General features: G+C 42.8%; 1 protein-coding gene and 1 pseudogene across 3 annotated transcripts in view; one reads left to right on the forward strand and one right to left on the reverse strand.

Moving 5' to 3' along the window:
• atp10d (ATPase phospholipid transporting 10D) overlaps positions 1-18,146 on the forward strand; it is a 209,861-nt gene that overhangs the window by 66,006 nt on the left and 125,709 nt on the right. The window lies entirely within an intron of this gene.
• On the reverse strand, positions 411-1,349 carry LOC144509260 (protein CDV3 homolog A pseudogene; annotated as a pseudogene).

The following is an 18,146-nucleotide window of genomic DNA, read 5'->3' on the forward strand; positions in this document are numbered from 1 at the left end:
GGGATCCTGCTCACCCCTTCCTTCATAGACCAGCATTGGTTGATAAAGTAGACAAAAGCTAGTCTGGGAGCTTGAGAGGCTCAACATTCAAATAGGAAGCAGGACTATAAATAAAAAGACCACTTACTGGTTGTATTTTTAATTTTTATCTAAAAACGTCGCTCCAAAAATGGCTGTGATTTCATTAAAACCTTCTATCAGTTCCAGCCCATATTGGATGACAGCACCCATATTGTGCTTCAAGCTTGCAAATACCTATGATGTGTTATAGATGCCTTATTTGTACACACAGTCTAGACCAGATCAATTAAAATTCTTTCTGGTATTGTGGGGTGAAGACAGATTAGTTCTATGTAGATTAGTTACTAGGGATGGAATACAGAGCCCCAGTCTAAAATATGCACCAACATTTACTGCTCCCCAAGAGCAAACTGGTTGCCAATTTCTAGCTGAACGGTCTCTGTTTTTGTATTTCACTATCTCAAAGGTCTTTTCCATTTCTTTATCTTTCCTGATTTCTACATGTTTTGCAGAAGCTTGTAGGAATGGCAATTGTGCATCATTGTAAATCTCTGGTGGTCCTTGTGATAATGTTCTTCTCACATTACCCGATCTGGCTGCAGGAGGTCGATAAATGCCAGATGGCTTTGATTCTGGGGTTCCTGTAACTGCAACGACTGGTGCTGGAGTTATCTTTTTCCAGGGCCCGACTATCTTGTCACCTTCCCTAAACAAGATATTCTCCACCATCTCCACCATCTTCACCTTGATCTTCTTTAATTCTTCTCATTGTCTTCTTCTCTTTCATCACTAATTTGTAATTGATGTTTTCTCAAGCCACTGTAATCAACTTTGGCCAGTTCCTGGGCCCTCTTACACTGCCCTGAACCCCTGAGTCACCGAAAAGGGATGGCACTGAGTGTTCCACTTCAGCCCAGCCTCAACTCTCTGTTCAATGGACCGCTCCAGGTTAAATTCCTTTTGCTGAAATCAATCTACTTCCATTCTTCATCCTCCCTGACCTGATCCTGTTGGGGATCCTGACACTTGCTCTTCGCCACCCACTCCTTCCATGGCTATTCTGGGAACCAATACCGGTGCAGCTACTGTCATGAGGGAGACAGTGGCAGTGGTGGTGGATGGGAATGTGTCCAGAGCCAGGGCGAGGGCAGGGGCCTCAGTTGACACAGCAACTTTGGCCAGCCAGTGGGAGGCGCTACCTTGGCCATTTTGGTTTTGTCTTTCTTCTTGTCTCTTTTGGCAAAGAAATCATCAAGGCTCTTGTCATCCCACTTGGCCATGCTAGGCTGGGAGTTGGGGCTGGGCTGAAGCTGGGCACTCATGACCATCCTGGCTCGGTGAATCAGAGAGACACGGTGGCGCAGGAGGGACCAGAGCCACCTGGATCAGGCAGGACAGAGGCATGGAAACCGGGGACAGCATTAGCAATGAACGGTCTGCACCTTTTTGCCATCTGGGTTGCTGGAATTGCCCTTCTGAAATCTCGCTGGGAAGCTGCAACATCCACACCTTCCCATCTGTTCCAGTACATACCGTGATCCAAGCCCCAGAATTTTAATTGGGGATTGAGTAAAATGTGACTAATCGAGCCCCGCACTCTTGGACTCGACCAATCAGAGTATGATGCTGCTCTGCATTGCCTGCTATTAGGCTCATTTTGAGTTTATCAATAAATGGAGAGCAATTAGGCTTTGACTGGTGCCCCCACAGCTGCTGTCCAGCACGGAGCCCCCCTATTGGTGGGGTCCTGTGCCTAGGTACGGTGTGTTTCATTGCAAGTCCGCCTTTCCTTCTTTTATTTCCTCCTTCACATTCTCTCTGAAATATCAACTATCAATATTAGCTTGGCTCTCATATTATCAACCAGATAGCTGCCTTGTACAAAATTTTTCTGCTTCATCTTGCTCTCATGTCATCCATGAAGCTCTGATTTTGTCCAACTTCTCCGCCTCGTGGAAATGTACCTCAAGCAAACCATCTCTGTTTTAAAGATAGCCATTAGTTATTGCATTTTGCCTGACAATTTTTCATTCTCATTTACCCAGCAGGTGTTTGTATTTAATCCATTGAAATTGACCCTCCTCTAATTTACCATTTTTACTGCCAATTGACTCTGTCCTTTTCCATTGCAAATGCAAACCTTGTGATATTGTGATTGCTGGTCCCGAAATGTTCTCTTCCTGACACTTGATCCGCCTCCTTCCCCAGCAATGCCTCTTTCCTCACACATCACAAAAATTCTACTGAACGCATTTCAGAAACTCTTCTCCCTCACAGCCATTTGCACTATAATTGAAGTCCTTTAGTGTCGCTACTCTGTAGTTCTTGAACCTCTCTGTGTTTCCTTGCAAATTTGCTCCTGTATATCTTTCCCACCAATTGATGGCCTATAGAATACCCAGTAGCTTAATAGTACCTTTGTTATTATCTTAATTCTAACCAAATAGATTCCATCTTGTTGGTTAGTTTGGCAGTGGCGCTAACAAGTTAAGGTCACTCAAATTGAATAGACGTAGACGATTTCATATTATTGATTCCAGGATGGTTCAAATCAAGGCCTTAAAAGGTGAAATGGCATAACTGATCAATAAAATAGCTACTATCCCATCTACTCTTCCCATCCTTTCCCCTCCCCACTCCCATCCAAAAATCTGGATGTTATCCAGCTACTAATTATGGCCTTTGGTCATTGACTACATAGTACATTTAGGAGTGCATAGGTTCACAATTCTCTGAGAGCTATGGCATTTCGTTCATTGCTGCTAATTAATGAAGCAGATGACTGGAAGTAGAAATGCTGCAGCTGTGAATTGAACTGAATTCATTGGCGTGCTGAGATATTTCACATTCTACTACTGTGCATATATCAACTGCAGTTAAGAGAGACGCTTTCATCATAGAATTTGCTTGTTTTGGTACAAAGGCTATATGTTTTATATCCTAAAAATTGTTTTTAAAATTGAATGTGAGTAATTTGGCAGAGAATTAAATCCATAATTATTATGGCCAGATATGATTCTTTTACATAAGTGTTTTCATTAATCTTTCATCATATTGTGAACAGATTTAATATTCTGGACACTTGCACTGTTCATTGTGTGCTGTATTTTCAATTAAATTGCAAGTTGAGAATATAGCTTTGTCACTACCATTGTCGAACATAGCTGATTATTAAGAAAGATAACTCCCGACGTCTGAGGGTGATGGTTGTACACAAGAAAAAACATTTCAGTTAAAATAAATATGGCAAACTGTGATCTGGGAGATGTTGGCACACTCTTCTGGCCGCTCACTAATCTGCATGTAGCTTTTGCTAATTCTACTGCTTTTCTTCAATGCAGGTGGATGTGCAACAATAACAAAAAGCTTGTTTTTATTAGATAATTCACATGACTTGGGATCCAATGCTACTCTTTTTATATCTTGTATTTGGTGGTTCATTTGTGCAACTGATGTAAAGCGATGCTTCTGCTTAAGTTGTGAAATTTCTTGCAAGTCTGCTTGCATATTTTACTTCCAGAAGAAAAATATTTATTAAAATGATCTCTAACTTTAGGACTTTATAGACAAATGATACATAATTCAGCATTAGAATGTTTTTCTGTCGAAATTCATTGATGAATTATAATTATTTTCCCATTGCAAGTGGATTTCTAAACCGCAAGAACTTTTGAGATCTGTTTGAGTGAAGATATTAAGTTAATTCCCTTGATAAAGTTGATGAGTGACCACCCAAAAATAGGAGTTTACATCCCACTGGGACAGTTTGAGAATTCATTTTTTTTAAACAAACCTGTGAATGAACAGCTGGCTTCAGTAAATTGACTTTGAAGCTGTTAGATTGCCATCAAAACCAAACTGGTTCAATTATGTTTAAGGAAGCCTGAATTCCTCTCACAGTCACACAGTTGTATCAAAAGCAGCCTTGGGACAACTCAGGATTGGAAATAAACATTAGCCTTGCCAGCGGTGCCCACACTCAGAGAATGAATATATTGAAAGCATTTTTGCAAATAAAAATGTAGGGTACACCTCATCATCTGTTTGGAGCAACCAAAACATAAATGTAGAATTCCTGTGGAAGTCTTTGTTGGAAGGTTAACTGAAGTCGTGGAGAAATGAAAGATTTCTCCCAAACTCTCAACAAAATTACGGTGGGAGTTCAGGAGAACCCTCACAGAAATTCTAAGTGTTTACATTTAATGGCCTATTTTGAAATTTAGTCATTCTTGTAAATAAAATGCAAAAGCCAATATGCACATAGCAAGATATTTCCAATAAAACAACTGACTGACGAATCTGTTTTTGTTTTGATAGTGTTGTTTGAAGCATAAATACCACCCTTGTGTAACCCTACCAGGACAACTGCTATTTTTCAAATCGTGTAACAACATATTTTATGTTTACCTTAGGAACTGGATCTAGGTTTAATATTCTATATAAAATTGCATCTCTGACAATAAGCACTCAGTAAAATGTCACACTAAATTACATAAATTACAAACTCAAGTACTGGAGTGGGTTGAACTTTTGAGCAACAGTTGCACACACAAGTGCCAGGCAATGACAATCTCTAGCAAGAGAGAATCTATCCATCGCTTTTTGACATTCAATGGTATTACCATCGCTGAATCCCAAACTATCAACATCTTGGGGTCACCACTGACCAGAAAATGAACTGGACTAGCCATATAAATACTATGACTACAAGAGTTGGTCAGAGACGAGAAATTCTGCAACCAATAATTTGCTTCCCGACTCCTCAAATTCCTTCTATAATGCACAAGTGAAGAGTGTCATAGAATATCTCCACTTGTCTGATGAGGGCAGCTCCAGCAACATTCGAAGCTTGATACCATCCAGGACAGAGCAGCTTGTTCCCCTCCAAGTCACTCACCATCCTGACTTGGAAATATATCATTGTTCCTTCACTGTCGCTGGGTCAAAATCTGGGAACTCCCTCCCCAATAGCACTGTGAATGTACCCACACCACAGTGACTGCAGTGATTCAAGGTGAGGATAGTACTAACCAAGTGAAACTACACTTAAAATTAATTGATATATAAGGCTAAACTAGTTCAGTAGCTACCTGAGTCTTAAAGAGGTGACCCAACCACTATAAAGAGATCAGGTCAAAACCTCTTTTTAAAAAAACTGTATGAGTTTGCAAAAAAGGCACATTTTTCATGTAGGATTTGGACTTCGAATAACTAAAGTTGTAGTGATTTTAATGTACATCTGTGCAAAATTGGCCGCCTTATGGGGGAAGGGGGGATCAAGATATGGAATTTGATGATCAGCCATGATAAAAATGAATGGCGGAGCAGGCTTGAAGAGCTGAATGGCCTCCCCCTGCTTCTAGTTTCTATGTTTCTATATTTCCTTTACAAGAGATAAAAATGTGCCAGGTACACTCACAGTTGTGTAATAAAGATTCAAAAAAAATATTTTGTGCTTATTCCTTGCATCGGGATTTCTGAGGAGTCCTGTAGTGTTTCTTCAGGGGTTCATCCAGTCTGCGACCATCCAGAGATTGGAAGATCTGGGCCATAGGATTGTCTATTTATCACTAAGCTGGCATGACCTAACCCAACCGCACCACCTGACTCTCTTTCTCTTCACCCCCCCGCACCTCCACCTGACCCAAACTGATAATCCTTCCCAACCTGCTGTCACACTTAACCCCTTACCCACTTACCTTACCCACATAACCCTCGTACAAACTAAATAAGCTTTGGGACACCTAACTCATTAAATACATAATATGGCTGCCACTATCATTTAAAAATAGATTGTAGTTTCTGCGTGGAATCTCTCTAAAACTGTCTCTGAGGTTTCCTGCACTGACTCGGTCTGTACAGGTTTGCCCTGAAAAATCAAAGGAAGGTAAAGTGTGCTTTTTTTTTGTCTGATTAAGGTTGGAAAGAGGGGTTCCGACCCTGTATGCAGTTTGAAATAAGTCTAAAATACTTCCAGTAATTCTAAATGTAAAACCAGAATTATTTTTTCCATCATATTTTTTATGTTAATTTGCTTGATCTGCTTGCGTTACAAGATCATAAGATATGGGAACAGGGGTACGCCATTTGGTCCACCAAGCCTGCTTTGCTATTCGATAAGATCATGACTGATTGGACTGTGGCCTCAGCTCCACTTTGCCTGTTCTTTTAAATCTTGTTGTTCAAAAATCTGTCCAACGCAGCCTGAAATGTATTCAATGACCCAGCCTCCACTGCTCTCTGTGAAACTGAATTCCAAAGACTAATGATCACCTGAGAGAAGAAATTCCTCTTCATCTCTGTCTTAAATGAGAGGTTCCTTCGTTTGAAACTTTACCCCCTAGTTCTAGATTTCCCCAAGAAGAAACAGCTCGCATCATCTACCCTGTTGAGCCCTCTCAGAATCTTTCATGTTTTAAGAAGATCACCCCTCATTTTTCTAAACTTGCCCAGCAAGCCTTCTCTGAACTGCTTCCAAAATGAGTTATATGGAGACCAAAGCTGACCTCAGTACTCCAGGTGCAGTTTTACCAGTTGCAGTAAGACTTCCGTACTTTGATACTCGAACCTCCTTGCAATAAAGACCAACATTCCGTTTGCCTCCCTACTTACTTGATGTACCTGCCTGGTGTCTTTTTTGATTTGTTTTATTATTGTCACATGTATTGGTATACAATGAAAAGTATTGTTTCTTGCATGCTACACAGACAAAGCGTACTGTTCATGGAGTATATAGGGGAGAAGGAAAGGATAGGGTCCAGAATATAGTGTTACAGTCATTGCTAGGGTGTAGAGAAAGATCAACTTGTATGGCAGCAGGGAAGAAGCTGTTCTTGAGTTGGTTGGTACATGATCTCGGACTTTTGTATCTTTTTTCCGACGGAAGAAGGTGGAAAAGAGTATGTCCAGGGTGTGTAGGGTCCTCGATTATGCTGGTTCCTTTCCCGAGGCAGCAGGAAGTGTAGACTGAGTCAATGGATGGGAGGCAGGTTTGCGTGATGGACAGGGCTACGTTCACAACCCTTTGTAGTTTCTTGTGGTCTTGGTCAGAGCAGGAGACCTCCCCAGCTATGATACATCCGGAAAGGACGCCATCTGTGGTGCATCTGTTGGTGAGAATTTTAGCAGACATGCCAAATTTCCTTAGCCTTCTGAGAAAGTAGAGGCGTTGGTGGACTTTCTCAACTATAGCATCGGCGTGGAGGGACCAGGACAGGTTGGTGATCTGGACACCTAGAATCTTGAAGCTCTTGACCATTTTCACGTCCCCATTGATTATAGACAAGGTCATGTCCTCTACCATGCTTCCTGAAGTCAATGACAATCTCCTTCATTTTACTGACATTGAGGGAGAGATTATTGTCGCACCAGTTCACCAGATTCTCTATCTCTTTCCGTACTCTGTCTCATCATTGTTTGAAATCTGACCCACTACAGTGGTGTCATCAGCAAACTTGAAAATGGACTTGGAGGGGAATTTGGCCATATAGTCATAAGTGTATAAGAAGTATAGTAAGGGGCTGAGGACACAGCCTTGTGGGGCATTGGTGTTGAGGATAATTGTGGAGGAGATGTTGTTGCCTATCCTTACTGATTATGGTCTGTGGGTTAGGAAGTCTAGGATCCAGTCACAGAGCGAGCAGCTGAGCCCAGGCCATGGAGTTTGGAGATCAGTTTTGTAGGGATAATGGTGTTGAAGATTGAGCTGTGGTCAATAAATATGAGTCTGACATACGTGTCTTTGTTGTCTAGGTGTTCCAGGGTTGAATGTAGGGCCAGGGAGATTACATCTGTTGTGGACCTGTTCCGGCGATAGGCGAACTGCAGCAAATCCAGGCAATCTGGGAGACCAGAGTTGACACGTGCCATGACTAACCTTTCAAAGTACTTCATAATTATGGATGTCAGAGTCACCGGGCAATAATCATTAAGGCACGCTGGCTGGCTTTTCTTTGGTACAGGGATGATGGTCGTAGTCTTGAAGCAGGCAGGGACCTCATCGGTTTAAGGTGAGGTTAAGGATGTCGGCGAATACACCTTCCAGCCGGTCTGCGCAGGATCTGAGCGCTCGTCCGGGTACCCTATTCGGGCCATTCATATACAAGGACAGCCAAATCCTTCTATACTGCAGCATTCAGCAATCCACATTTAAATAATATTCTGCTGTTCTGTTCATCAGATCAAATCAAAATCCTGCCAAAGTGTACAAGTGCTTAACTTGCAGTTTTCAGCCTCATTGTTCCACAGGACCAGGCTGAGGAGAAGGCAGTTGGTGTGTTCACTACATTTATTTATTTATTTTAAGTTAAATTTGTGTAAAAAAATCGGAGGTTTTTTTTTAAAAACAGGAAGTGGGCCCAGCAGGAGTCTGGGAAGGTTTTTGGAGGGTTTAAAAGTAGGCCGCACTTTTGAGCGGGCAGCGTCGTTAGCGGGCAGCAGAGTGAGCAGGAGGCAGAGTGAAAGCTGTAGGGCTTTGGCTCACAGGGCTTAGGGAGAGCAGGGGTGAGTTAATTCATTTTTTGCTGTTTCTACCTGGTACTGGCAAGGTATCTAGAGAGGATGGGTGTGAAGGCAGTGCAATGTTCCTCTTGCACTATGTTCGAGGTGAGGGACGACGTCAGTGTCCCTGCTGATTATACCTGTGAGAAGTGCATCCATCTGCAGCTCCTCCAAAACCGTGTAAGGGAACTGGAGCTGGAGTTGGAGGAACTTAGGATCATTAGGGATGCAGAGATGGCCATAGACAGAAGCTTCAGGGATACAGTTACTCCGCGGAATGAAAATAGATGGGTGACGGTGAGAGGGGCTGGGAAGAAGCAGTCGGTGCAGGGATCCCCTGTGGTCGTTCCCCTTAGCAATAAGTATTCCGCTTTGGATACGGTTGAGGGGGACGACATACCAGTGGTGAGCCGCAGTGAGAGGATCTCCGGCACTGAGTCCGTCCCTGTGGCTCAGGAGGGTAAGGAGGAGAGCGGGAGGGCAATAGTTATTGGGGACTCGTTAGTTAGAGGGATAGATAGGAGGTTCTGTGGCAGCAAAAGAGACTCGAGGATGGTTTGTTGCCTACCGGATGCCAGGGTCCGTGACGTCTCGGACCGTGTTTTCCGGATTCTTAAGGGGGAGGGGAAACAGTCACAAGTCGTGGTACACATTGGTACCAACGACATAGGTAGGAGAGGGGACGGGGATTTAAAACAGGAATTTCGGGAGCTGGGCTGGAAGCTGAGAGCAAAGACAAAACATGTGGTCATCTCTGGTACGCTACCGGTGCCACGTGATAGCGAGTTGAGGAACAGGGAGAGAGTGCACTTAAACATGTGGTTGCAGGGATGGTGCAGGAGGGAGGGTTTCAGATACATGGATAATTGGAACACGTTCTGGGGAAGGTGGGACCTCTACAAACAGGACGGGGTGCACCTGAACCAGAGGGGCACCAATATCCTGGGAGGGAAATTTGCTACGGCTCTTCAGAGAGATTTAAACTAATTTGTCAGGGGAGTGGGAAAAGGAGTTGTAGTCCGGAAGTCAGTGTTGAGGGTGGTGAGGTATTGGGGAAGGTATCAAGGTCAAGGGTGGGTACCGGTAGACAGGAAGGTGGGTTGAAGTGTGTCTACTTCAATGCAAGGAGCATCCGGAACAAGGTGGATGAACTTGGGGCATGGATTGCTACTTGGGACTACGATGTTGTGGCCATTACGGAGACGTGGGTAGAACAAGGACAGGAATGGTTGTTGGACGTTCCGGGGTATAGATGTTTCAGTAAGTGTAGGGAAGCTGGTAAAAGAGGTGGAGGAGTAGCATTGTTAATCAAGGATAGTTTAACGGCTGCGGAAAAGCACTTTGAGGGGGATATGCACACTGAGGTAATATGGGCTGCAGTTAGAAACAGGAAAGGAGCGGTCACGTTGTTAGGAGTTTACTATAGGCCCCCAAATAGTAATAGAGATGTGGAGGAAGAAATTGCTAAGCAGATTATGGATACGTGTGGGGGTCACAGGGTAGTTGTCATGGGGGACTTTAACTTTCCAAATATTGATTGGAACCTTTGTAGGTCAAATAGTTTGGATGGGGCACTTTTTGTGCAGTGTGTGCAGGAGGGTTTCCTGACACAATATGTGGATAGGCCGACAAGGGGTGAGGCCACATTGGATTTGGTACTGGGAAATGAACCGGGCCAAGTGTTAGATTTGGTTGTGGGAGAGAACTTTGGAGATAGTGACCACAATTCGGTGTCTTTTGTTATTGCAATGGAGAGGGATAGGGCCGGACGGCAGGGCAAGGCTTACAATTGGGGGAGAGGTAATTATGATGCGATTAGGCAAGAATTAGGGGGCATAAGATGGGAACAGAAACTGTCAGGGAAAGGCACTGATGAAAAGTGGAACTTTTTCAAGGAACAAATACTGGGTGTCCTTGATAGGTATGTCCCTGTCAGGCAGGGAGGAAATGGCCAAGTGAGGGAACCGTGGTTCACAAAAGAGGTGGAATGTCTTGTGAAAAGGAAGAGGGAAGCTTATGTAGGGATGAGGAAACAAGGTTCAGATGGCTCGATTGAGGGTTACAAGTTAGCAAGGAATGAGCTGAAAAAGGGGCTGAGGAGAGCTAGGAGGGGACACGAGAAGTCCTTGGCGGGTCGGATCAAGGAAAACCCCAAGGCTTTTTACTCTTATGTGAGGAATAAAAGAATGACCAGGGTGAGGTTAGGGCCGGTCAAGGACAGTGGTGGGAACTTGTGTATGGAATCAGTAGAGATAGGCGAGGTGATGAATGAATACTTTTCTTCAGTGTTCACCAAGGAGAGGGGCCATGTTTTTCAGGAAGAGAAGGTGTTACAGGCTAATAGGCTGGAGGAAATAGATGTTCGGAGGGAGGATGTATTGGCAGTTTTGAATAAACTGAAGGTCGATAAGTCCCCTGGGCCTGATGAAATGTATCCTAGGATTCTTTGGGAGGCGAGGGATGAGATTGCAGAGCCTTTGGCTTTGATCTTTGGGTCCTCGCTGTCCACGGGGATGGTGCCAGAGGACTGGAGAGTGGCAAATGTTGTTCCTCTGTTTAAGAAAGGGAATAGAAATGACCCTGGTAATTATAGACCGGTTAGTCTGACTTCGGTGGTTGGTAAATTGATGGAAAAGGTCCTTAGGGATGGGATTTACGACCATTTAGAAAGATGCGGATTAATCCGGGATAGTCAGCACGGATTTGTGAAGGGCAAATCGTGCCTCACAAATTTGATAGAATTTTTTGAGGAGGTAACTAGGTGTGTTGATGAAGGTAGGGCGGTTGATGTCATATACATGGATTTTAGTAAGGCGTTTGATAAGGTCCCCCATGGTCGGCTTATGATGAAAGTAAGGAGGTGTGGGATAGAGGGAAAGTTGGCCGATTGGATAGGTAACTGGCTATCTGATCGAAGACAGAGGGTGGTGGTGGATGGAAAATTTTCAGACTGGAGGCAGGTTGCTAGCGGAGTGCCGCAGGGATCGGTGCTTGGTCCTCTGCTCTTTGTGATTTTTATTAATGACTTAGAGGAGGGGGCTGAAGGATGGATCAGTAAATTTGCTGATGACACCAAGATTGGTGGAGTAGTGGATGAGGTGGAGGGGTGTTGTAGGCTGCAAAGAGACATAGATAGGATGCAAAGCTGGGCTGAAAAATGGCAAATGGAGTTTAACCCTGATAAATGTGAGGTGATTCATTTTGGTCGGACAAATTTAAATGTGGATTACAGGGTCAAAGGTAGGGTTCTGAAGACTGTGGAGGAACAGAGAGATCTTGGGGTCCATATCCACAGATCTCTAAAGGTTGCCACTCAAGTGGATAGAGCTGTGAAGAAGGCATATAGTGTGTTAGCTTTTATTAACAGGGGGTTGGAGTTTAAGAGCCGTGGGGTTATGCTGCAACTGTACAGGACCTTGGTGAGACCGCATTTGGAATATTGCGTGCAGTTCTGGTCACCTCACTATAAGAAGGATGTGGAAGCGCTGGAGAGAGTGCAGAGGAGATTTACCAGGATGCTGCCTGGTTTGGAGTGTCGGTCTTATGAGGAAAGGTTGAGGGAGCTGGGGCTGTTCTCTCTGGAGCGGAGGAGATTGAGGGGAGACTTAATAGAGGTTTATAAAATGATGAAGGGGATAGATCGAGTGAACGTTCAAAGACTATTTCCTCGGGTGGATGGAGCTATTACAAGGGGGCATAACTATAGGGTTCATGGTGGGAGATATAGGAAGGATATCAGAGGTAGGTTCTTCACGCAGAGAGTGGTTGGGGTGTGGAATGGACTGCCTGCAGTGATAGTGGAGTCAGACACTTTAGGAACATTTAAGCGGTTATTGGATAGGCACATGGAGCACACCAGGATGGTAGGGAGTGGGATAGCTTGATCTTGGTTTCAGATGAAGGTCGGCACAACATCGTGGGCCGAAGGGCCTGTTCTGTGCTGTACTGTTCTATGTTCTAACCTCAGTTTCCCACATTCTACCTCACTTACGAAATTTTTGTCTACCCCCTTAACCTGTCTGTGTAGATTTTCAGACTCTCCTTATCCTCTTTACAGCATGCTGTCCTTCATATCTTTGTATCATTAGCTAATTTAGCCACAATACAGTCAGTTTCTTAATCCAAGTCATTAATATAGATTGGAAATAGTTGAGGCTGCAGGGCTGATCCCTACAGCACTCCTCTAGTTATGATTTTAAAAAGAACGTTTATCTTGACTCTTTGTTTCCTGTTAGTTAACCAATTCTCTAATGTGTTAATATGTCCTGCCCAACACCATGATCTCATCTTGTACAGTAACATTTGGTGTGGTACCTTATCAATAGCCTTTTAGAAATCCAAGTACGTTACATCTATGGGGTTCCCTTTATCTACCCTGCATGTTACATAGTCAAACAACTCTAAAGTTCTCAAACAGTATTTCCCTTTCTCAAAACTTGTCCACTCTGCCAAATTGTATTGTGATTTCTAAATGTCCTGCTTCTACCTCCTTAATAATGGATTCTAGCAATTTCCCAATAACAGATGTTAGACTGGCTACACACAGTTTTCTGCTCTCCTCTACCTCCTTTCATAAATAGTGGTGTTATGTTTGTGGTGTTCTATACCGTTACAGAATAGAGGGAATTTTGAAAGGTTACAAAGGTTACAACCAATGCATCCTCTACCTCTGCAGCCATTTCCTTTAGGACCCAAGGATGTTGGCTGTCAGGTCCAGGGGACATATCAGCCTCTAGCCCCATTAGTTTTCCTCGTACTTTTTTCTACTGATCATTTTTGTTTCAAGTTCCTCCCTCACCTTTGCCTCTTGATTTCTTGTTAGTCGTGGGATGCTTTTTGCGTCTTCCACAAAATACTTGTTCGAGTCTCTGCCATTCCTTGTTTCTCATTAATTCCCCAGTTTCACCATCTAAAGGACAAAAAGCTTTTACCGCCTGTTTATATAATTTTGCTAGCTTGCTCTTACACATCTATTCCTTCCTATATTACTTTTGTAGTTATTTGCTTGTTTCTAAAATTGTTCCAATCTTCTGAGCTACCACTAATCTTTGCAGAAATGTACATATTTTCTTTCAAAGTGATTCCATTCTTAACTTACTTAGTTAGCCACGCATGGTGCATTAAAGGAAGTGTCTTTCTTCATGGAATGTAAATTTCTTGAGTTATGAAATATCTCTTTCAATGTTTGCCACTGCTTCTCTAATTTCTTACCTTCTAACCTATTTCTCAGTCCACTTTAGACAACTCTTCCCATACTTTTATAATACCTTTATTTAAGTTCAAGACACTACTTTTGATCCAAATTTCTCCCCCTTGAACTAAATATGAAATTGTTTTGTATGATGGTCACTGTTATCCTTTACAATGAGGTCATAATTAAACCTGTCTTATTGCCAGGTCTAAAATAGCCTGTTCCTTGATTGATTCCACAAAATATTGTTCCAAGAAACTGTCCCGAATGCAATCTCTGAACTCCTCCTCTAGGTTACTTTTGCCACTTTGATCAGTTCAATCTAAATTATAGATTTATATCTTCCAGGATTACGGGGTACCTTTCGTACAAACCCTATTATTTCTTGATTTATAAATTGTAGTTACTGTCAGGGGGGCCTCTAAACCACTCCCATCAGTGACTTCTTCCTTTGTTACTTCTTATCTCCACCCAAACTGATTCTGCATTTTAATCCTCTGAACCAAGTTCATTTTGCAGTAATGTACTGATCTCATCCTTTATTAATAGAGCAGCCTCACCTCATATTTTTTTCTCCTTGTCCTTCCGAAATGTCAAATGCTCTAGAATATTCAGGTCTCAGTTGTGGCTCAGGGACCATGTCCCTGGAGTGTTTATCATAATACACTTATGTTTGCTATTTGTGCTATTAAGTTATCCATCTTTTTAGAAATGCTGCCTGCATTCAAATAAATAATTCTGTCTTTTTACCATTTTTCCCTAGTCTGGTATAATTTGCCAGTGCATCCTTTTATGTTTTTACATCCTGTCCCTTCCTGACACATTGGCTATCATTACTCTTTTTCCTTCAGCTTCCTGTTTAACTTTCCAAATCTCTCCTCATGTAAACCCTATCCCCATAATTATTTAGTCTAAACCCTCTCTTCGTCCCTAGTTAAACAATTCACTGGTGTGCTTTCCCAGCACATTACAGGTTAAGGCTGTCCCAGTGGTACAGCTCCCTCTTTCCCTCTTATTGGTGCCAGTGCCCCATGAATTGAATTCCATTGCTCCTACACCAATCTTTGTTTACATATTCAGCTCTCTAATCTTCTTTATCCTATGCCCATTTGTTCAAGACTCGGGTAGTAACCTGGAGATTAATATTTTGTGGTTTTGCATTTTAATTTAGTCCCGAGCTGCTCAGAGTTATTCGACAGAACCTTTTCCTTAGTGCAACCTGTGTTGGTACTGTGTGGACCACAAAAACTGGATTTATCCCCTCCCACTCCCAAGTTCCTCTCCTGCCCTGAGGTGATATCCTTAGCCCTGACACTCGGCAGATAACACTGTAGGAACTCATACATAGTGGGCCTCCTACAGTATTGGCAAAGCACATCATTGATTTTTTATTATTATTGTCATGTATTGGGATACAGTGAAAAGTATTGCCCTTGCTAAATTCACAAGTCACAGTCAGACCTGGAGTGGTAAATTATGGGAGTCAATTTTTACCCCTCCTCGCATGGTCGTAGCCATCAGCATATAATTAGTCAAAGGGTAGTAAATGGAGGACTAAGGCCAAAAGGGATCAAAGATGCATCAATACCTTGCATCTGTACTTACCAAGGAAGAAGATGCTATCCAGGCCCTGGTAAAAGAGAAGGTAATTCAGACTCTAGAAGGATTTACAATTAATAAGGAAGAGGATTTGGATAGGCTGTGTACTTAAATTCGATTAGGGACCAGAACCAGATGCAATGCATGCAAGGATACTGAGGGAAGCGGTAGAGGAAATTTATGGAGGATCTGACCCTATTTTTTTCAGTCTTTCTGAGACTCGGGTGGTGCCAAGGGACAGGAAAATTATAAACAGCATCCTTGTTCAAAAAAGGGTTTGAAAATAAGCCCAGCAACTGCAGACCATTCAGTTTAACTTGGTGGTAGGGAAACTTTGAGAAACAGGGACAAAGTTAATATTCACATGGACAAATTCAGATTAATAAAGGAAGGTCAATTTACATTTCTTAAGGGTAAACCATGTTCAACTAATTTGCTGGAGTTTTTTTGAAGAGGTACCAGAAAGGGTTGAAGAGGGTAATGCTGTTGATGTGATGTCCATGGACTCCCAAAAGACATTTGATATTGTGCCACACAACAGACTTGTGAGTAAAGTTATAGTCAATGGAAAGGAGCAGCAATAACATGGATTCAAAATTGGCTGAGTGTCAGGAAACAGAGAGTAGTCGTTAATGAACCTTTTTCTGGCTCTAGAAAGTTTTGTATTGGAGTTCCTCAGGGGGCGGTGTTGGGAGCATTACCTTTCCTTGTGTGTGTTATCACCTAGATCTTGGTTTGCAGGGCATAATTTCAAACTTTGCACATGATACAAAAGTTGGAAGCATTGTCAACTGTGGGGAGGATAGTATGGAACTTTTAAAATAATATAAATCATTGGTGGAGTGGGCAGGCAGGTAGCAGGTGAACTTCATGTGGACAAATGCGAAGTGATTAACTTTGAGAAGAAGAATGTGCAGAGACCATGCAAACTAAAGGGTATGATTCTGAAGGCGCTGAAGAAGCCAATGGACCTGGTACAAATGTGCATAAGTCATTGAAGTTGGCAGGGCAGGTTGAGAGAGTGGTTACTAAAGCATATGGTATCCTATGCTTTATTTGTAGGGGCATAATATACAAGATCAAGGAGATTATGTTGAATTTGCATAAGGTACTGTTTCGGCTTCAGCGGACAATTTGGAGCCAGTCTGAACACTACACTTTAGGAAGGTATATAGAGAGAGTGCTGAAAAGATTCATGAGAATGGTTCCAGAGATGAGGAACTTTAGTTATGAAGGTAGATTGGAGAAGTTAAAACTGTTAAAGTTTATATTGGTAAAAAAGTTAAAACTGCTAAAAAGGGAGAGCAGTGAAAGTTTACCAGGCTGATCCTGGATTGTTATATGAGGAGAGACTAAGTCAGTTAGGATTATGTTCAGTGGCATTTAGAAGATTGAGAGGGGATCTCATTGAAATGTATAAAATTCTAACAAAATTAGACAGGATTCAGAAACAATGTTGCCGATGATAGGGGAGTGAGTCCAGAACTAGGGCTCATGGGGTAAACCTTTTAGAACCAGGTGAGGAGAAATTTCTTCACACAGAGTGGTGATTCTGTGGAATTCACTACCACAGAAAATAGAGGCCAAAACGTTGTGGTGTGAATTCAAGGAGTAATTTGATATAGCTCTTGGGGCTAAAGGGATTAAGTGATATGGGGGGGTGGGGGGAAGGTGGGATCAGGGCATTGAATTTGACCAGCCATGATCATAATGAATAGTGGCGCAGGCTCGAAGGGAATGGCCTACTCTTGCTTCTATTTTCTATTTATGTTTCTATGTATGTTTTCCTTGGAGAAGATTTGTTTTATTATTGTCACATGTATTAGTATACAGTGAAAAGTATTGTTTCTTGTGTGCTATACATACAAAGCATCCCGTACATAGGGAAGGAAAGGAGAGAGTGCAGAATATAGTATTACAGTCATAGCTAGGATATAGAGAAAGATCAACTTAATATGAGGTAGATCCATTTAGAAGTCTGATGGCCGCAGGGAAGAAGCTGTTCTTAAGTTGGTTGGTATGTCTCCTCAGACTTTGTATCTTTTTCCCATTGGAAGAAAGTGAAAGAGAGTACGTCTGGGGTGTGTGGGGTCCTGGATTATGCTGGCTGCTTTTCCGCAGCAGCGGGAAGTGTAGACAGAGTCAATGGATGGGAGGCTGGTTTGCGTGATGGACTGGGCTTCGTTCACAACCCTTTGTAGTTTTATGCGGTCTTGGACAGAGCAGTAGTCATACCAAGCTGTGATATATCCAGAAAGAATGCTTTCTATGGTGCACCTATAAAATTTGGTGAAAGTCTGAGTAGAAATGCCAAATTTCCTTAGCCTCCTGAGAAAGTAGAGGCTTTGGTGGGCTTTCTTAACTATAGCGTGGCGTGGAGGGACCAGGACAGGTTGTTGGTGATCTAGAAACCTGAAGCTCTCGATCATTTCCACTTCATCCCTATTGGTGTAGACGGGGCATGTCCTCCAATATGCTTTCTGAAGCCAATAACTATCTCCTTTGTTTTGTTGACATTGAGGGAGAGATTGTTGTCGTCTCACCAGTTTCACCAGATTCTGCCTCTTTCCTGCACACTCCCTCATCATTGTTTGAGATCCAACCCACTACGGTGGTGTCATCAGTAAACTTGAAAATCGAGATTCAGGGGAATTTTGCCACACAGTCATAGGTGTATAAGGAGTACAGTAAGGGGCTGAGGACACAGCCTTGTGAGGCACTGGTGTTGAGGATGATCGTGGAGGAGGTGTTGTTATCTATCCTTACTGATTGTGGTCTATGGGTTAGGAAGTCCAGGATCCCATCGCAGAGGGAGGAGCCGAGCCCCAGGCCATGG

Source organism: Mustelus asterias, chromosome 1 (assembly GCF_964213995.1).
Source record: "Mustelus asterias chromosome 1, sMusAst1.hap1.1, whole genome shotgun sequence".
NCBI lineage: Eukaryota > Metazoa > Chordata > Chondrichthyes > Carcharhiniformes > Triakidae > Mustelus > Mustelus asterias.